The sequence below is a fragment of the Falco peregrinus genome, chromosome 1, assembly GCF_023634155.1.
Source record: "Falco peregrinus isolate bFalPer1 chromosome 1, bFalPer1.pri, whole genome shotgun sequence".
Classification (NCBI taxonomy): Eukaryota; Metazoa; Chordata; class Aves; order Falconiformes; family Falconidae; genus Falco; species Falco peregrinus.
In genome coordinates, this window is record NC_073721.1 from 99,449,990 (window position 1) to 99,469,577 (window position 19,588).

Sequence of the window (19,588 nt, forward strand, 5' to 3'; positions counted from 1 at the left end):
CAGATGGCTCATGAAGACATGCAAAACCGGTGTATCTTCCTTTTTGTTTGTATTGTGGCAGAACCGAGTGAATATGCAACTAGGAGAGGTGGACGTGTTTTGTTCAGAACAAAGATGCAGGTGTCCGGTGCATAATGCATAACTGGGAGGAATGGGAAATATTGCCACCCTCACCCCCACCCCTGTCTTGGTCCCTCTGTCCCTCTGCGCAAACAAAGGGGCCCTGAGGCAGCAGGTGGAGGCTTCTGTGGGGGCTTTGGGAGACTGAAGAGGTTCCCATGCCCTGCCATGTCTCTGCCTCCCTCTGTATACCACCCTTCAGCCAGCTCTGCGTGGGCGAGGAGAAGTGCTGGTGATGTGTTAGACATCTGCTGTTCCCCCGTCTCTCATCCAGCCCCTGGCAGGAGCATGGGGAGCATCCCCTTGTGCCTGCCCTGTGGTGGTCCCCCAGCCACTGTTTGTCCTGTACGCCAATGGATGTGTTGGCACCTGCCCCAGGGCACATGGCAGTCAATGCCACCAGCGTGTCTCCTTTGTTGATATCCTGGCCACGTGTATGGGATGCTGAAGGATGCCTCTGTAGCGGTTGGGGTGGCCGCAGGGTGGCTGTGTCTTGCTTTGGAAACAGGGGTAGGAGCTTGTGTGGGGCTGAAGAGCTGAAATTGGGTGGCCAGGCACGTCACGTCACCGCAGTGGTGAGGGCTATGTCTTTATCTGGTGGCTACTTTTGCTCACATGTGCCTTTGGTCGTGATGTATTTGTGTGTGTGGTGTACTCCTGCCAGGTCGCAGCTGTAATCCATGCCTACATTAAGATGGAGAAAGACAAGCTAAAAAAATTCCAAATTGGTAATTTTGAACCGGGGGTAGTTTGTTCCTCTCAGAATAGCAGTACCGTCTTTGAGGGAGACGTGAGAAATGATGATTTCTGAATCCCTGCTGGCATCCACAGGGCTGGCTTTCCAGGACCAGCCCAGAAATAGAGTTTCTTTTTCTGGAGACAGTTGGTAGCTTCAGTCCCTGGAAGCCTCAGCAACAGCAACCGGTACTTGCCGCGTCTGGGTACATGGAAAACCCAGCCCAGAGTCCTTCCTCGGAAAGACGGTGGGGAAATGGGATAAGCTGGGAGGCTCAGAGAGACACCAGGGAGTTTGGCAAAACTCAACCTCCTTGGTGCAGACTGGTGATGAAATAGGTGTTCTGCTGAGGACTAACGCTGGTGGGATGGCCAGGCTCAGCTGAGAGGGGTGTGTGTGGGAAGGTGCTGCAATGTTCTATATGTTTTGAGACTCAGCGGCAGGTCTGGCTGCAGAGTAGGGCGGGGGGTTGCTCGGGGCTGCAGAAGACCCCTGGCAGCTCCTGTAGGCACAGGGGGCATCTGCAGAGCCAGCCACCATCTGCAAGTTGCGCTGGGGTCTGGGAGCTCAGGTGGACACTGCTGCCAAGGTGGTGGCAAGGCATAAGGAGGTACCAGGGCAGCGCTTGCCTGGCGCTGTTTCGTGTTTCATCCTGTGCAATCTTCTGGAAAATACTTAAAGTTCACCTTGCCCATCAACTGGCTTCAATTCCCCCACCAACTCCTCCCTATTTCTCCCATAAAACCAGCGCTGAGGGGTGCTGGCAACTACTCAAAAGGACGTGGGCGCTGCTGGGGACACCACACCTGCTTCGCTGCTCCTGCAGCTTCACGATGTCCTTGTGGGAATGTCCTCAGCCGCTGTGTGGTGACGAGAGCAGGCGGTATTGTCGCAGTGGGTGGGTGTTCTCAGGCCGATTGCCAGCACAGGGCTAACCTGAGTGGCTTTTGTTCCTCCGGGCAGATCTGCCCGTGTCCCCGTGCGAGCTTCGTACACGCTACAGTAAAACTGCTGGCCTTAAACATGGGGAGAGCGGGGAATGGGCTGTATGTCTTGGTGCCAAGGTATGGGCAGCCTGTCCTGAATGAGGCCACCCATAAAACTGGTGGTAGAACACTCAGGCTTTCTATGTGCTTGGTGTACAACACCGCTGTGCAAATACAGCAGCGGGCTTAGCAATCCATTTGCTGCTCTTGCTGGGATGCCCACTGTTCGGCATGAGCATGTGTAGGTCTCGTCAGGATCCTGGCTGTGTTTTGTTTTATTGTTCTGATTATCCTGTTCTTCCTCCAGCTGCATTTTAATTCCTTGCTTGGGTTGGCTTAATTCCTTGGCTAAGCACCAAGTGTTGTTTTGCCAAGACATCCCTGATTTCATCCTTATTTTGACCGGTTGGAAAAGTCACATTTTTAATGTCGGGAAACTAAGTTTTGAATTTCAACGAAAGAGTGATATCGTTTTTCACGAGAGGGTGAAAGCATTCATTCCCACTTCTCAGTCAGCTCAGTTGAGGCCAAAGAAGCTGAGCTGTCTGCCATCTGTCTCCTCGCCAGGCTCTCTTCTACCATAAACATTTTTGAACAGGTTGGCCAATTTCAATCACACTTGAAAGAAGGGTAACTGTCTCATAGACAATTATACTTTGACAAATTTTATCACCTGCCAGAGGATCATTTACAGAGAAGCAGAAAGAAGTCGATGTGATGGCCAAGGGTCAGATAGCTGGTCCATCACGATGGCGTGCAGCTCCGGACCAGCTGGAGTGTGTGCTGCTTCTTCTGCTGTCTCTGGTTGAGCTGGAGGTGTCCAAGGGGATGTGGTGGAATTTGGTTAATGGTGGCGGGGAGGATGTAGGAGATAAAGAGCACAAATGTGTATATAGGTATATATATATAAAGTATAGGAAAATGGGCTTTATTCGTTCTGCTCTTCCCCAACTTGCTTCTGAAGTTTTTTTAAGGTTTCTAAAATATAAAATGTAAAAATGTAAAAATTCATTTTAAAATACCAACAATATTTTTTTTTGTACAGTGAATTGGAAGATAAAGCAGAAACATAAATTTCTAGTGCATGAAAAATGGAAAGAGAAAGACCTGATCTTTTAGGATGAAGTGCAAAGGCTACATTTTAGATGCAGGCAGGATTCACCTCCCAAGTCAGCCGGTCCCCCTGAGGCTGGCCAGCCGCTGGGAGGCATGAACAGCGTCCAGAAACTCGAGCTGCTCAGCTCCATGTGCTGTGACAAGCCAATGGCTGCGACAGCCCATGAGGGTCTTTATCTGTTGAAGGCAGCTGAATGGGCCAGGCCAGGGATAAAAAATGGTCCAGGATGTAACGCCTCACAACTGAAACTGCTCGGTGTTCCAGGTACAAATGCCAAACTTTTCAGGTACATTTCATTTTTGGAAAGTACCTTCTTCCTGCTGTATTTCGAAATATAGCACGTGTGTAGGTGTATGCTGCCCGAGAGGACTGGTGCTTTTCTATACACATCTTTTGAATGTTTGGTGCTTAAATTCAAAAGGGCACATTAATTTAATTAATTTTTCTTTAACAGCTGGCTTGAGGAGGTGTAACTGCTTTGAAATGAAGAAACTGTTTTTTTCTAATTCTGTGAGGCAGTTAAAGTAAATGCTAATGTTCTGGGGGGTTATATTCCCAATTGCTCTAAACCATTCAAAATCATATATTTATTCTAGTACTGACTATGCTAAGCAATCTTGCTTTCAAAAGCCTAAAAAAAAAAGAATAAAAAAAAGCTACTCATCTATTGTCTGCCTGTCCAGGTTTTCTCTTGTGCAGTACACATTTATAGTCTTATCTTTTCCAATAATATCACTGTCAATAGAGACTTTGGTCCCAGGTCACGGTTCTGTTTAATTTCCATTGCATTAAAACACGGTGCACCTCAGCTGGGCAGCGATTCCCGACCAGGCATCACTGGCAGAGGGGGAAAGCTGCTCTTCAGACGAGGAGGGGAGGTGATCTCTTGTGCTCCCATGGCAAGAGGAAGGGGATGGGCTGGGGTGGGAGGGGATCGAGCATCTGCTGCTCATCTTGATGGAGATCCCTTGCAGCCAGCATAGCAATGCTGGTTTATACTGGCAGGGGACCTATTTCCCTGTGCTCTCATCCCCCTCAGAAAGGGCACAAAGAAAAGCAGCTAAACTTGTATTGCAGAAGAATTTGCTCCAGGCTGATCCATGGAATGGAAATGTTTTTTGGAGCCATCTGGGGCAAGATTAGATGACCTTTTGGCTGCAAATTATTACCAGCTAGTAAGTCCTGCTTGTGTGGTCACAGGAGAGGATAAGATTTGTCTTTGCAGCAGAAGTTGTATTGAATGTTAAAAAAAAAAAAATACAATCAATTTCAGGAAGACTGGAGTAAGTAAACCTGCCGTTCATTCAGCTCTTAGACGCAGAGTAGGTGCCTCTGTGTCTTCCTTTTCTATCTCTGCTTACAGAAGTGATATTACTGAATTAATTATGACATCTTCATGAAAAGCTGAAGAATCACTCAAGTCCTCTATTCAGTGGTAAAGAAACGTCAGATTCATCTCACAGTAAATTTAAAATTACACCAACCTGAACTATCACTACTGGCAGCATAATAATAAGGCAGGTAATCAAAATCAATTAAATTCCAGTGCCTTTCTATTGTCCTAGAAAATTCAAATTTGAAATTAGTTTGAGTTCATTTGACTTCTCAATAAAAGAAGCAGAGCTTCAGAGATAACTTGAAATACCTATAGGGCCATGACTGATCTTTTCTCAAACTGCAAAGACCAGAGGAGCTGTGTGTGCATGTGCATGTCAGTGCATACTGAGCACCAAATACAACCAGATACTCAAAGTCAATGGAGTAACTGGTTTGAAGCTGCTGTTTTGACGTGTGTTAGCTGGGACTCAGGCCTGCCAGAACTCAATTTGTTAAAAATTTGGATGAGATATTGATCAGGTGAATGCCAAATGAAGTGTGCCTCCATTTCCACCACGTAAGAAGGAGGACTAAGTCTGGTGCATGCTCCTCTGCAGAACCTTCACAGAGACCCTGGAGCAACCAGAGGAAGGGGAGCTCCATGTGTCCTACCAGCAGTGACATGTACAGATATGTCTATGTATGGGACACCCACTTTTCAAATCACAGAAGAGGGGATTGCCCAGGAGCTTCAGATGCTGCCAAGATGAGTGTGTTCCCATAGCACCTTGCCTTGGTTTTGGCACTGGCTGAGCCTTTGAGTTACCTCCAGTAGTAGGATGGAGCATAGGCTGGAGCGAATGATGCTCACATGGGGGTGGCTATGGGATGAGCATAAGACTCTCAGGAGCAGCGGTGTCATCCAGGGTAGTTCTGTGGACATAGACATAGCTGGGAGGCACAGAAGAAAATTTACTGTCTAAGGAGGTTTTCTCCTGGAGAAAGGTGCTGAGCAAAGCCCGGGCTGGGTGTTGGGGCTGATCTAAGCCAGCATTGTGCCAGTAATTTCAGCACAGCCATTGGCACCAGTCTGGCTTTCCAGAAAAGCTCATCTTGTACAACCCCTTTTCCCAAGCCTGTGAGTGGCACACCTTCCAGTGAAGACCCCTACACATAGCTGGAGATATATATATATGTATATATATATATATATAAATACTCTTCTATCTGCCGGTATCTGCCTAGAGAGTTAGGATCTTTGGGACAAGGATTTCCCCTCTTTGTGCACGCTGCCTCACACAGGTAAGATTTTTACTCCTTTTACACTTTTCCTGAGCCTTGCTGGCTGGACCCATGGCTATGAGGGTAGGCTGGGTATGATACCCCACCTACTGCCATAAGGGGGGTGCTCAGCAGCAAAATCCTCTCTGTCTGTCTGGGATGCAGGAGCTGCCGCACCCCACAGTGACCTGCTGTTTTGTTTGGGAAAAGAGGAGGTTTGGGTTGTTTTGCTGTGTGGCTTCTATTCCTGTAGCAATCCCAATTCCTGCCCATGGGATTTGGGAATGCTGTGGTGCATCTTTGGGGTCATGGAAGTATGTGCCACGGTGGGGCCCAGGGCATGTGAGGGAGTATCCCAAAGGCTCAGGGAGAAAACAGTGTGCCCAGATGTGGTGGTGGGCATGGAGGGAGGAGGGAGCAACACAAGTTGGGAAGGAAGAAGACTGTGACCTGGAGGGAGGGCAGAAGAGCTTGGCTCTCAGCTGTCACTGCCAGCAGTCCCAAACTGGACTCACCACTCCCTCCAGCCTTTCCAGGCACTGGGTTATGTTTCTCCCAGTCCAGCCCTGAAGCGGGCAGAGCTCTCGCCCTCTCCCCGTGCTGCAGCGGGCAGCCGGCACTCCTGCGGCTTGCCCCGATGGGAGGTGTGATCCCACCCCCACCTGCCACGGCGCCGCCGCCCCGAGGCTCGGAGCAGGGCTCCCCCCCGCCCCAGTCCTGGTGTTTCCCATCCCCATCCCCTGCTACGGCGCCCCAGGCAGCCCCTCACCGCCTCCCAGCCCTGACCGCGGCACCTGCTCCATCTTCCGCGCACCCCGGCCCGCCGCGGAGCATCCCGGCGGCGGGACCTCCCCCGCCCTCCCTCCCTTCCTCCCTCCCTCCCTCCCTTCCCGCGTCCTCGAGTCGCGCCAGTGATGGAGAGAGCGTCACCGTCTCCCAGCAACGCTCCTAGCAACGCTCCTAGCAACCGGGCAACATCTGCTCCCGCTGGACCAATCCGCGCCGGGAACATCTGGGCACCCACCTCCGCGGGCTGCGGCCGGGAGGTGATGCGCTCCTCAGTGGCTGCAGGGACCCGCAGGAGCTGCCACCACCGCCGCCACCACCGCCTCCACCGCCACCACCTCCTCCAGGAGCAGCCGGCGGCTCCGGCAGCGAGGACAGGACGGGGAGCAGCCCTCCCTCCGGAGCGGGGGCTGGCGGGGTGAGTGCCCTGAGCTGCTGGTGGCAGCGGACAGCGAGCCGGGGGGTCGTCGGTGGCAGCGAGCTGGCGTGGGGCTTGGCTGGTGGGATCTGCCCCAACGGCTTTGGCAGGTGGCTGTTGGCGTAGAGTAAGTTTTGCTTGTGTTTGTGAGCTGTTGGCTTTGCTGCATCGCGGGAGAGGGCAAAGAGCTGAGCGGGAGGCTCACCGCTCGTCCTGCGGCGCTGGGGGCTGTGGGCAGGGGTGCCTGCTGCTCTGCCGGGCTCCAGCATGCTCTACAAAAGGTCGTTTTAATCAGAGACATCTTTTTACGGTCAAAGCTGAACTCTGAAAAGTAACCGAAGCTACTCTTTCGTTGCCTGTCAATGAAGTATCATCCTCTGGGATGAGACAACTATCTAAATATAGTTGTCTTATAGCTGCGAGACGGGAATACGCACACATACATGCTCTCTTTCTTTCTCTCTTGCAGGATTTAGACCTGTTTATTTTCATTCTTGTACAAAAAAAAAAAAAATAGTGTGAGTGTCTCTGCACACACGTGTAGAAGTGTAGACTGGGTATACGCATGCATATCTGTGATTGTTTTTCTCCCCCGAGTGGGAAATATTCTTACTACGGTGTGCCAGATACTCCCTCCAGAAAGCAAGGCATCAGCTGGCTGCTGCTGCATCTACTTGCAGCCTAGAAACTGTACCCTATGGAAGGCAAACACCGAAATATGCATGCTGCAATAATGCTGTTTAATATAAATGGTAATCTGCCTTTCCCCAGACCTGTATTACTCTGCAGGCAGTGTGTGTGGGGGTGTGTGTGTGGATGATAGGAAATTAATGCTACTACTCAAAATAATGGTGTGGTTTTAATAGCTTTCCTCTGAGGCTGACAAGAATTAATGGAGAAAATAATGTGTCTTTTTAAGAGGTGCTGTTCAGGGCAGTTATGTTCTAGCTTAGGAAACTTCCAGATATTTAGAGGAGCAAGCTACATTTTTGCAGCATTTTCTCCAACAGGATTAGAGCTATGCCACTGAGAGACTGAAATGGTTTTTCTTAATGTTTTCTTTTACTTTCCTGATGCTTGAAAGGGAGTCCAGGAAGCAAGGTCAAAGTTAGAGAATTGGATGTGACATCAGAACTCTTTATTTTTCCTGTTATTAAGCCCCGTGGGGCTGCTGAAATAGCACTTTCTTCTCTTGCGGTCCAGCTACTTGCCGTGTATGTCCTGACTTTGCCACCTGAACTATGTGTGTTTCTCCTTGGTCCGCCACGGCAGGTAACTGTTCAACAGTGCTGTGCTGCCAGAAATGCTCGCTGAGCCCGTGCAAGGAGGAAATCTTACCCGAACCGCTGAGATTATCCCAGACAGACCCTTTGCAGATTGACTCCGCATCCTCAGGTAACTAAGAAGTTTGCAGGCTTCAGCTGGTCGGGTTTGCCTTCAGAGTGAGGGAAATCACTTGGATTAGTGTTGAAAGGGGGTGAAGCTGCGAACGTGATTTTATTCTACTGATAAGAGCAGTGGGACTACAAGGAGCCAGACAGGAATAGTCAGTCAGTCATTAAGTCTCGTGTCTTCATGCACTCATGAGAGCTATTCAGATGCTCGTGCCTTGCACACACGTGTGCTCGGGGAGAATCTGCAGTTAGGGAGGTCTACAAAGCAGTTAGAAAACTAAAAGAAAAGCAGTTTTAAAGTGAAAAGCCAGCAGCTCCAGCCAGCAGACAACAGCACGTCTGTGGGTCCCCACCTTTTTGCAGGTCAATTAAAGGGGGCTTTCTCTGCCTGAGCAAGGAACAAGACTTGATATTCTGGAAGGACTGCAATCAATTGGCAGCCTGTGTGAAATCCTGGGGCTGGCATGTGTTTTCGATCCACATGTTCATGTGCCTGTGGTCTGGTAGCTTTACATTATCAACTGGGAATCTCACAGTGGGACCAGCTGCTTTTTCTGCTGCGGAAGAAGGGAAATGCAGCTGTATAGCATATGTAATCAGAGGAAGGTTTCAGCTGAGCACCCCCTAATTGCAAGTGCTGCTAAGGTTAGAGGGGGTGGTGGAATTTATCACTGCAGTTTGACAGCAGTCACAAGAACATGATGATACGTCCTGCCATGCCAAAGTCATGTCTCCTGCTGATAATAAATGTCAATTTCTGTGTGCTCAGAAGCCTCAGGTTTTCTATTTGTGCATGCAAGAGATGCTCAGAGATGGTTTCTGTCTCAGCCAGCTTTCGCTTGCATATTGATTATCCTCCCTTACTCTGTGATAGGGAACTGCAGGGCACGGGCACATTTGAGTCACCACCTTCGGCGCGCAGCATCGTCGGCAGGTCTGCTCGGCCAGCGAGTCTCTTTGCTTACCCCCTGCAGACGTCTGCATCAACAAGCCAATAGTACTGGCTCGTACAACCCCTTTCACTGCAGCACCGAGCAGGCAGGGATGAATTTTCTTCCCAAGGAAAGGTAGGAGAGGTGGAGGCACAGGCAGGTGTGGGAACACTCCCAAGGTCTCAAGTGCAAGCTCTGGGGCAGAGCTGCTGTTCAGATGCAGGGCTTGCAGATCCCTCTCTGTTGCCTGAGATTGAAAAGCACAAGGTCTGTGTCTGTTTTTCCTGGCTGTTCAATCACTTGTTAAACCCCATCTTGCCTCCTGCCTGGGCTAGCTTGCAGCCCTGTGGAAATCACCCAGCACTAATTCATGCCAAAGAGGGGCTCCTGTCGCTGGGGTGATGTGTGAGTACAGGAGCCAGATGAAGATAATTTCTTGTAATTTGCATTTCAACTGTGAAGTTGCCATGTTATAAATCTATTTCCAATCCAATTTAGATAAGATAACCCTCTGTCCAAACATGCCTAATAACTCTGTAGGTACGACGCCATAGAGCACTGTAATTATTCCTGGAGAAATAAATAGGAACAGGCACATTTTGCTCCTTTGAAAGTACAATTAAAGCCCTTGCAAAGCTGTGTTTGAGAGATCCAGGCTTGAGACAGAGGCATCTATTCCCTCATGGCTGCGTGTGAGATTTATGTTTCAAACTTCCATTAGCGTTAATGGCAGCTACAGCCGCGGTGCTCCGATGTGCCGTGCATTCAGAGCAGGCATGTACCGGTGGGGTGTAAACACTGGCCAGCGTGAGCAGGCAGCGCCTGCCCTGTGGCTCCTGAGCTCTGGCAGTGCTACTCGCTGTTGCAAATTTTACCGAGCCTTTGGTGACTCACAGAGGGCTTGCAGCTGAACGCTGGTGGGATGCTGAATGCGCTTTTCTGAGGTTCATCCAGGCTGGAAGGACAAACCTCACGCTCAGGACTCAGCACTACGCTGGTTAGTCCCTATGGGGAAATTTGGCCCTGTGCCTTGACTTGTGGTGTAGCGCTGAAAAAAAAATGTAATGTGATTAAGATGTATCTGTCTCTGAGCTTGACTGAGGCAGAGGCAGTGACTCATACCACCTTGCTGTAACTGTCAAAACACTTGGCTCGCGAGAATAGCCTTCTACACAAAAAGCACTGATTCAATATGTTTATATTTAAACAAAACACTAAGGGTCTGATTCACTGCGGCATTACTACAGCCTTGGATGCCTGCAGCCTCAGCCAAGCAGCTCGTAGGCACGCACAGAGCCAGTCTGCTCTGACTTTCAAGAGAAGCGTTGGGGAAAGGCTTGGTCCTTGCAGGCTTCCTGCAGGGAGAGGTACCCTTTGTAGGCTTTAGCTGCTGTCAGGGGTGCAGTGCGAGGGCACAGGTCATGCTTTCTTTCCTCTGCACCTGCAGACCGGTGTGTGGACAGCAGCAGCAGCAGCCACAAAAAGATGACGGTGTCAATGAGAGGGGTGGTGGTGGGATGGCAGCTACACCGAGCATGAGAGCAGACCTTGAGCTTTTATGGAGCAGCACTGTGATGGGGTTTGCCTTTAATTTGCTTTCTCACCCTGTTGCTGCAGGTGTGCAGGCAGCACCCCTTCCCTCCCAGAGAGAGAAGGTAGAAGTTGAACCACCCATGACAACCCGTGGGAGCTGCTGGGTGCCCCGAGCCCTGCAGATTCGGAATTGCTGGAATTTGCTAACAGCTGGCATGGTGTCGCACAGCTTGTGGCTACTTTGCTCTTAGAGTGTAGCCTTTCACTTACAAGTGGGAACATGTTTAAAACCAACCTTACACCCCAGAGGTGCTTTTGGTGTTCATCTGCTCGTTGTTTCCCTTTCTTGCAATTAAATCAGGTTGGCGGGGGGTTGTTACAAGTTTGCTGCTTTGTCTGGTGTAAGGACTTTAGGCATTTAAATACAGCCAACAACTTTACACCCAAGGGGTATATCCCAGGCTGGTGTTGAACATAACCCCAGAAAGGGGGTGCCAGTTGGATGCTCGATGAATCCACTGCCAGGATGGTCATGTGTGTCCCTCTGCAAAACACAATTCTTTCTGCTTGATTCTGCCAGCCAGCATCAGCCCCCAGCCCACGGCATGTGCTAAACCACAGCCCTTCCTCCTCCTCAGGGTCGGGGGGCTGGTGCTGCAGTGGCTCTTTGCCTTGTCCTGGCTCCCTGCTCTTTGCTGGTGTCTCCAGGACCACCCGTGCTCAGAGGACAATGAATGTCCCACAGTCACCTTCCATTGCTGGAGTAGGGTGAGGAATTCCTGCGGCCAGGAGCAGCAAAGAGAGAGGTTTGCATGGAGCTGGCAGAGCTGAAGGACTGAGCTGGCACGCTCTGCACGCTGTGGTTGTCTGTCTTGCCCCCGCACTCGGGCTGATTTTCTGCTTGTGCTGCACATGGGCAGTGCTAGGTCTGTGCTTCCAGCCTGGAAACCACTAGGGAGCAAGTTTTAGCATTTAGAGGCTTCGTTTGAAGGGGAAGGATGGGCCCATGGTTAGCTCATCAACCTGTACGCTGGGTTTGTCTCCTTTCCCAGCCCTGACAGCCTGGGTGGCCGCAGGAATGTCTCTTCATCTTTCTGTACCTTTGCCTTCCTCAGAGTAGTGCGAGGAAAACTGTAACGTTTTCCCGTCCCACGGTGCTGGGAGTATAAATACACTTGTGATTGTGCTCAGATAACACAGCAGTGGGCTTTTCACCTAGAATAACCTAATATCAGAGCAATTAAATGTCCAGGTTGTCCGGGCTCCGGTGTAATTAAACCACTAGAGTAAAACCTGCAAGTGGCAAAGGTTGCTGCCTATGAATTTAAACCAGTGGTTGCAGCAGCTCTGTGCTAGCAAAGCAGCGAAGCTGCCGCTGTACTCTTGCCCTTGAGAGCTGAGGTAAGTGCAGGGAGCATCTCTGGTGTGTGCAGTGGTCCAGGTTGACTAAAATGTAGCGTTGTTCCACAGCAAAAGGGATGGTCCCTCTCCTGGGGAGATGCTGCTGTTCTGTGCAGACCGTGTCGCACTGGATCCCAGAGCAAGGCTGGGGGTCTTGGTTCCAAGTGAGGTGTTAATCCACCAGTCAAGAGTTTTCTGCCCAGATTTGTAACATCCTTTATGGGAAATCTCTATACCCACAGATTTGAAATTCAGGGAGAAAACACAAGTGAAGGGATTTCTTCTTCAGCCCCTTCTTGTGGGTTTTTGATGTAGAGGAAGGAAGGGAGAGCTCATTACTCCTTCATGACAGTGAAGGAGAGATGCCACCAGTCCCTGAAATAGCTGTGTGGGTATCTTTTCACTCCCACCTGCACCTACGGCTCAAAGAGCCCCCCGTGCCGCACAGCAGGATCCTTCCAGTGACGTGACACCTGTGTTTGCGCTGTGCAATACCTTGGGGCTTTTCTACTGTGGCAAAGCAGCAGTCCAGAACCAAGCCCCTTTTTTCCTCAGAAAACCCAAGTTTTCAATACCCCCGTAAGGAGGTCTTGATTTGGGGAAGAGAACCTATCCCATAGGACCTCACTTTGGGTTATTCTGAAAAATGGCTCTGTACACTTTCTTCCCCTGAGCTGCCTTTAAATGCCAGCATAGTAAGATAGTAAGTTGGTGTTTGGGTTTTTTTTGGGGGTTTTTTTTTGGTTTTGTTTTTTTTTTTTTTGATATAGTGCATTTAAAAGCAAAACCCAGACATTTCTTACAAAAGAGAGGGTTTGGGAGGTGATGATGCTACTCGCAAATGCAGACGCCTCCTGGTGTTGTCTGGTGTATAGAAAAGCAAATCCCAGTGCTGGCTTTCACAGGGACCCAGTGTTCACCAGACTGAACACCACTGAAGTTGTGGATCTCATTAAGATGCTGAATTAGCACCACGTCACCTTTCCATGGAGATGAGCCAGCCTGGAGCAGCCAGCCAGGTCCGGCTGGGGCTGTGGGGGAGCTCTGCTCGGGGGGGCAGCCCTCCGCCGGGCTCCTGTCACAGGATGAGGTCCCTCCTCTCAGTCCAAAGGCTGATCCTCCATCCTCTGTGCCCTAAAAAAATGAAGCAACCCAGAGAACGAGCCAGCTGCATCCCCCTCCCACCGAGCCGGGGTTCTCCTGCTTCTCTGGGACGATACTACCACCTAGTGAATACGCTCCGCATTGGCTTGCCAGGGAGGCCACAGAGCCCTGTGTGGAAATTAAACCCCATCCCTTGTCCCACCCCCACCAAGTGTGGGGCAGGGACCCCTGTTCTGAGGCCTGGTGGCCCCATCCCTGTCCCTCCCGCGGTGCATGGGTACCTCCCCGGCTGGGGCTGCTCGCCCCGCTCTGCTGGCTGTGCTGCCGGGGTACCCCGCGGGGCTGGCACTGGGGGTCCTGCTGGCAGCGCCAGTGTGCCCCGTGTTGTGGCTGGCACTCCGCAGCGGGGCTTGGTGGGCTGGCAAGCCTCACGGTGGCAGCTCAAGAATGCCTTTGTATCTGCCAGCCTCTTTGTAAATTTGCCAGTGGGATGAGGGCTGCAGGTCGAGGCTGGGTGTCACCCCAGCTGTCCCACCGCTGCACCCCTCCTTCCCCCCGCACCCTGGACCGTGACGTTACAGCCACTGCGGCACCACAAGCCACTGAGCCATTTTTTCTTCTTCTTTTGTGCAGAGCTGATCTGATCGGGGCCTACCAAAGACATTAACGACGTCGAAAGTAGCCTACTTTAAGAGAAAATATGCAGAAGAAGAACATTTACATCAAGATTACCATGAGTATTGTCCAAAAGTGAGTAGCTCTCTCATTCCAGACCCCATCCTCCCCTGGTTTCATTCCACCGTGCTAAAGACCCATTTACTTGCTCTTTACTCCCCAGCACCTGATACTACCCGAGGACCGGACTTGTATTCTAAAACTTTCTCTCCAGAAACTCCGATTCCTGGATGACCCTGAAGCCTATCTCCGTAGGTCTGTATTAATTAACAATCTGTTGAGGAAGATTCACCTAGAGACAGAGAGGGAGAGCTATGAATACTTTAAGGAGGCTCCGTGTTATAGGACTGCTTACTCTGACGCACGAAAACGGCTGAAGTTTATGGTGCAGGAGTGCTGTTCCCAGTCGCTCTATTATGAAGAGCTGCATTCGTATCGCATCGTGCCTTACTCTGCAGAGAACGCCGTTTACGGAATGGGCTACACGAGCAGCCACTTGGAGCAAAATTCTCAATTGCTTATTTATAAAATGAATTAAAGTAGCTGTTAGACCCACTGATGTTTGTTTCTGAATGCTTGAACTGCTTATTGAGATGTTAAGATGAGGCACTAATTGCAGATGTACCTGTGATCAAAGGCGGATGTGTTCAGAGCTAAGTGGAAGGTACTTTGACTGATGTTCTGCAGTCCCCGCTGTTAACCCCCCGGTTATGAAGTACCTTGACGTACACACAGAGCTGGTGCAATACGGAGGTCCTTATCTGCAGAGACTGTGTGCAATGCGTTTGATAGAAACAAAGCTGCATTTAAATTATCTGTGTGTAGATAGACATTCAAAATCACTTTGCAGTTCAATTAGGCCATCCCCGGTGGAAGGGGAGCCCCCAAAGCGGTGGAGTAGTCTGAAAGTGAGTAGTAAAATGCAAGTTATTTACTGTAAAGGTATAGGTAGAAAGTTTCTTTGAGAAATGCTTTGACCATGGAGGAGCCAGTGCCAAAGGAAACAGCCTTTTGCTTAGGATTTTCAGAGACTTAACTTGCTTGCTACTTACAAGACACTCTATACTGAGATTTGCAAGGGTTTGTTTTTTTTTTTTTTAAATAATTGCATTCACCTTTTACTTATATTATCTCTTAGCTGGTATCTACTTTGCTATTTTAATACAATCCAGAATGAGTCACAAGAAAGATTGTTTCTTCAGCCTGTCATCAGTGTTTCCTTAACTTCATTTGATTCTTTCCCTAGCTGTTTCCCTGATACTTCTTTGCATGCTAATTTGCTGTTTGGCCAGAGGTTCACGTTGGTGCTAGGGAATAGACAGTAATTTCTTTTTATGTGGAATATAAAAGACAGAAAAACAATGATAGCTCTCATAGATAGAGAATGAATGTATCTGACAGATGCTAGTAAAACCTCAGAGGTTCTCCTGATGAAACTGCTCAGCATTAGTAATAGTGTTTCAGGTTAAGTGAAATACCTAATTTCAATCTGGGAATTAACCTTAGAATATGTAAATATATATTTCACAAGCTATGACATGAGAGATGTTCAGCAAATCGATGACTACAGGTGGAAAGTTTTATAGCTGCCAAAGCTATGTCATGAAAATACCAAAGAGTAATATAAGGGAAAAGATGATGCTCCAGCAATGGGGTCAAAAGCAAAGATTGCACTATAACCTGGGGAAATGTGACTAACGAGCCTGTAAACTAGCTGTTACCGATACACCTGCAGTTCACCTGCAGGTGACTTGCATCCCAGAACTGCTGAACAAATATACAAGATGATCCAAAGCCTGTTGAAGTCCTACAGGTCTGTTGGCTTAACAGTGAAGAAATTGGCTTTGCCTTGCTGGCTATCACCACTTTAAAGCTTTAAAGCAAAATAAATAATAGCGCACACTCAGCTGTAGGCAGATATATATCCAAAGGCCTAATTTTTTATTTTGAAAGGCTTTGCTCATGCACATGTGGCTGATGCTATTTCTGAAGCATTATACGAACAAATACCATTGCTTGCCAGGACGTGCTTCACGTAGGATCCCTCCTGTAACCCTGCTTAGAGCATCCTAGTTGTGTGTGTCGTACATATCATTGCAGCTCTCAGGCACGTTGTTAGTGCAGGAGAAAAGACAGAAAGGCAAAGGCAGGAGGTGTGAAGAGCAAAGTTGACTCTGGAGTCAGTAGTTAGAAGCCAGTACAGGATTAGGAGACAGAAGGAAACAAAGAAATCCAGATATTTTTTTAAATGGGGGAAAAAAAAAAAAAGCAACAGTCTAATTCAAAACAAAGATAACCTGCAAACTGGAGAACATAAACAGCACAGATATTGTGGGAAGGCTGGAAAAACAGGGCAGTGCTGTTTGGGAGGTGCTGTTAGTCAAGATGCATGTGTTCAGGTTTTTGTTTTTATTTTGAGACAAGGCATATTTACTTGTCTCTTACAAAAGGGTGTCTTTAAACCCTTGGTCAGCGTAATGTGGTGTCAGAGCTGCCTGGCTATGTGTGGTTGTGCTCCTGCTGCCCCAGCTTGCCCCAGCCCCAAACGCCGTGAACAATTAAGCCCACACTGGGGATAGTTTGCGAGATCTCCAGCTAAAAGTGGCGCTGCCCATCTCAACAGGGGCCAGCTGAGAAAGGCCAGGCTAGTTATCAGTGTGTGGAACAGCCCTAATATCACCAGCAAAAGCCAGCAGCGAAACCCATCGCCCGTGTGGGCTGCTGCTGTGACGGCTCCTGTGAGCCGTGCCGTTGTCCCCCAAAGAGCTCTCCGGCCTCTGCCGGCACTTTGTGTGCCCCGTGCAGACTTAGGGGCTGGGGTAGGGACATTAGAAGGCTGCTAAGTGGTAAAGGAAAAGTATTCCTGTCTTCTGATTTTTCAAATGATCTAATTTTCCACTCTGATCTGATTTACGCATATTTTTAATTTGTGTCCATTTTTGCCTGAATCATATCGTTTAGCAGCTACACAAAATGCTAAAATGCTTTTTTTTTCCTTTCACTGATCTACTTTATATATTCATAGGGTGGTTCTTGCCTGGATAAACAAAACTTTTTACATAAAATTAATAATGTTTCAATAGAGTAAAAAATCTCAGTAGGATTAAAGCCTTTAACATCACCTGAAAAAACCCCGTTGTCCCTGTCAGATTCAACTTTGAAGAATAACTTCTCTGCCTGCTAGAAAAGGCAGATACTTTCTTACCCATTGCAAGCTTCTCTGATAAGGTGTTGCGATAACTGAGTGGGTATAACAGACAAAAATCTGAATCAGATAACAAAACTCCTGAAAGAGGAAGATATTTTACTCATGTTTTTCTCATGTGTTGTTTTCTTGAGCAACATTGGCTGATTTTTTTACTTTTACTTACTCTAGGGCTGTTAAAATGGACAATTTCTTTCTAGAAAACACATTGCTTTTTTATGGCTGACTTTTTGATATGAAATTGAATCAAAGGTCCGCATTCTAAATATTTAAAGTCTACTCAAGTTTTTACTGCCTTCCGCTTTGCACAGCGATTTGTGCTGTTGAAATGTGGGTCTGAAATATTCTACTTTAGTGCTTAGAAACCACAATTTATGGGGTGATTGAGAAGTACAAAGGTGCAATAACATTGCAAGTTACTCCTGAAATATTTAATTTGACACTTTTTGAATTATATACTGATTTTAACATTTGGTTACCAAGTTACTGGGTACCAGCCTTTTAACGCAGCTACATACACTGATTTTTCTTCTTTGGGTTTGTAGCTACAATTCAGCTCTTCTGGCTTCTGATGTGTGAATCTGTCTGTAGGTGGTCAACTTTTTCAGTGAGATATATATATATATTCTATTACGACTGCATTAGGAACTCCCACGTATGGGCTATGTTTGCACTGGATGTAAAGCAAGTCCTTCCTTCCCTTTGACTCAGTTGCCTTGGAGATAGTAGATTCATCAGAGGAGAATATAGACGAGCTAGGTGACAAAGGACAGACTTGGTAACGATAGCTGATCATTTTGAAAATGGCTGGCTTAGGACAATTCATTTTCGTCTGGGAATAGCAGCACACTTGACTGTAATTAGTGTTTCAGTGAGTTACATTTTCTCTGTGCCGCTTTTCCCTCGCTGGCTGTAAATGCTGGGCCTGATCCCAGCTGCAGGAGGGGCGGCGGTGGCTCCGTGGGAGGCATGGCAGGGGGCAGGGGTGTGGGGTCTCCTGGAGCTGGTGGAGCTGTGGCAGGGGGGTGCACACGCTGGGAGGCAGCCCGGCTCCACAGGGCAGCATCGCTGCCCGTGTGACCTGGTGCAGGCACCCCGACGCTGTAGGGCCCTGATCCTGCAAACGCTTCGGTTCTCTGCTGAGTTTCTTTGCACAGACCCTCTCACTGAAGCCAGAGAGGCTCCTTGTGTACTTGATGCTCAGCATGTGTACGAGTGCGTGCAGGGCTGGGGCTGCTGCGCACCACAGATGTACGTACTCCTCCGTTGCCTAATTATCGGTGAAAGTGATTATTGAGCTGCCGCTTGAGTTCTTGAATACATTTATATTGCACTGTAAATGGAACTTTTGTTTTCAATGAATGTGTTGAGTATATGGACTATCGTGCCTTAAAGTCCCATCCTCATACGAGCCTTTGTATATGTTCTGTAAATCCGCAAACTGTCTATAGCTGGTAACTCTGTGCACTCTATACAGATCTGGTTCAGTACTCGGCAGGACCTTGGGAAACACCATCCTGACCTCAGTTTCCCATGAACACAGAGGGGATACGGCAATTCCCCTTTCTCTTCTTTTTTAGATTGCTTTCCTCTTCGCCGTTCATGAAATTCGGTTTTTCTGGTTTCTGTCGTAGCTGGGTTCTGGGTTACCTGCAATGCCAGGCACCCCTCACGGGAACTCAGAAAGTTGTAAAAAAGTTGTCTCCAGCTTTTAAATGCCATCTGTACAGCGCGCTCTCAGCAGGGAATCACAATTGCATATGACAACTGTGGCAGGTGTTGTCAAGTATATCATCATATATTTGACATGATTAATAAAGCAGAAAAGGGAACACCTATTTCTGTTGAAATGCATGAGCCTGCATTATGTTAAATACATGGTGATTATACACCACTTAATTGGAGTAATACCTACTGGTTCTATAATAAAAAAACGGCTTTTTAATGTTTAAAATTACTTGGGACCTGATTAAAGGTTTTTATGAAATTGTTTTCTAAAGTGAATAGTAAAAAAATGTATATGTATTTTAAATATATGTATGATGTGCATGTTATTAATAAAGATCTATTTCTATTGAACCAGGTGGACCATCATTGAATACATGCAGTTTGGTTTGCAAGCTAACACATAATGTTACTGAAGAAAGGTTTCTAATACCATCAATCCCCTGAAAAATGTATAAAACACAAATTATTTGAGGGACCTGGATCCTGGGGTTGAACCTGGACCCATCTCACATAGCTGATGTGTACAGCTGGGGCAACTCCCCTGATGCCGTGCAAACCCTGGCATTCACGTGTCCTGCCCTGATCCCATCGTTTGCATCCCAACTTGTCTACGGGCTTGCAAGACCCTTCTCCTTTTCCTTGTTCATTTAATTTATTTAAAAATCTGCGAGGAACCATTTTTCTAATTATGGTCTGCAGGACTCCTTCCAGATACTGCAGAAGTGTCACAGGTAAAAAAAGGTAGCTATTGGAGCAATTCAGGAAAATAGGAATTTTTACTAAAAATCCTAATTATAACGGAGAGATCACCCTCTCCCTCATCCTCAGGGCTTTTCCTTAGGATTCTTTTCCCTG

General features: G+C 48.2%; 1 long non-coding RNA gene across 1 annotated transcript; it reads left to right on the forward strand.

Moving 5' to 3' along the window:
• Positions 1-6,650: 6,650 nt before the first annotated feature.
• On the forward strand, positions 6,651-19,084 carry LOC101924012 (uncharacterized). Its single transcript, XR_008748438.1, has 4 exons — positions 6,651-6,761; positions 8,034-8,156; positions 13,759-13,875; positions 13,964-19,084. It is a non-coding gene; the product is annotated as an uncharacterized LOC101924012 (long non-coding RNA).
• The last annotated feature ends 504 nt before the right edge of the window (positions 19,085-19,588 follow it).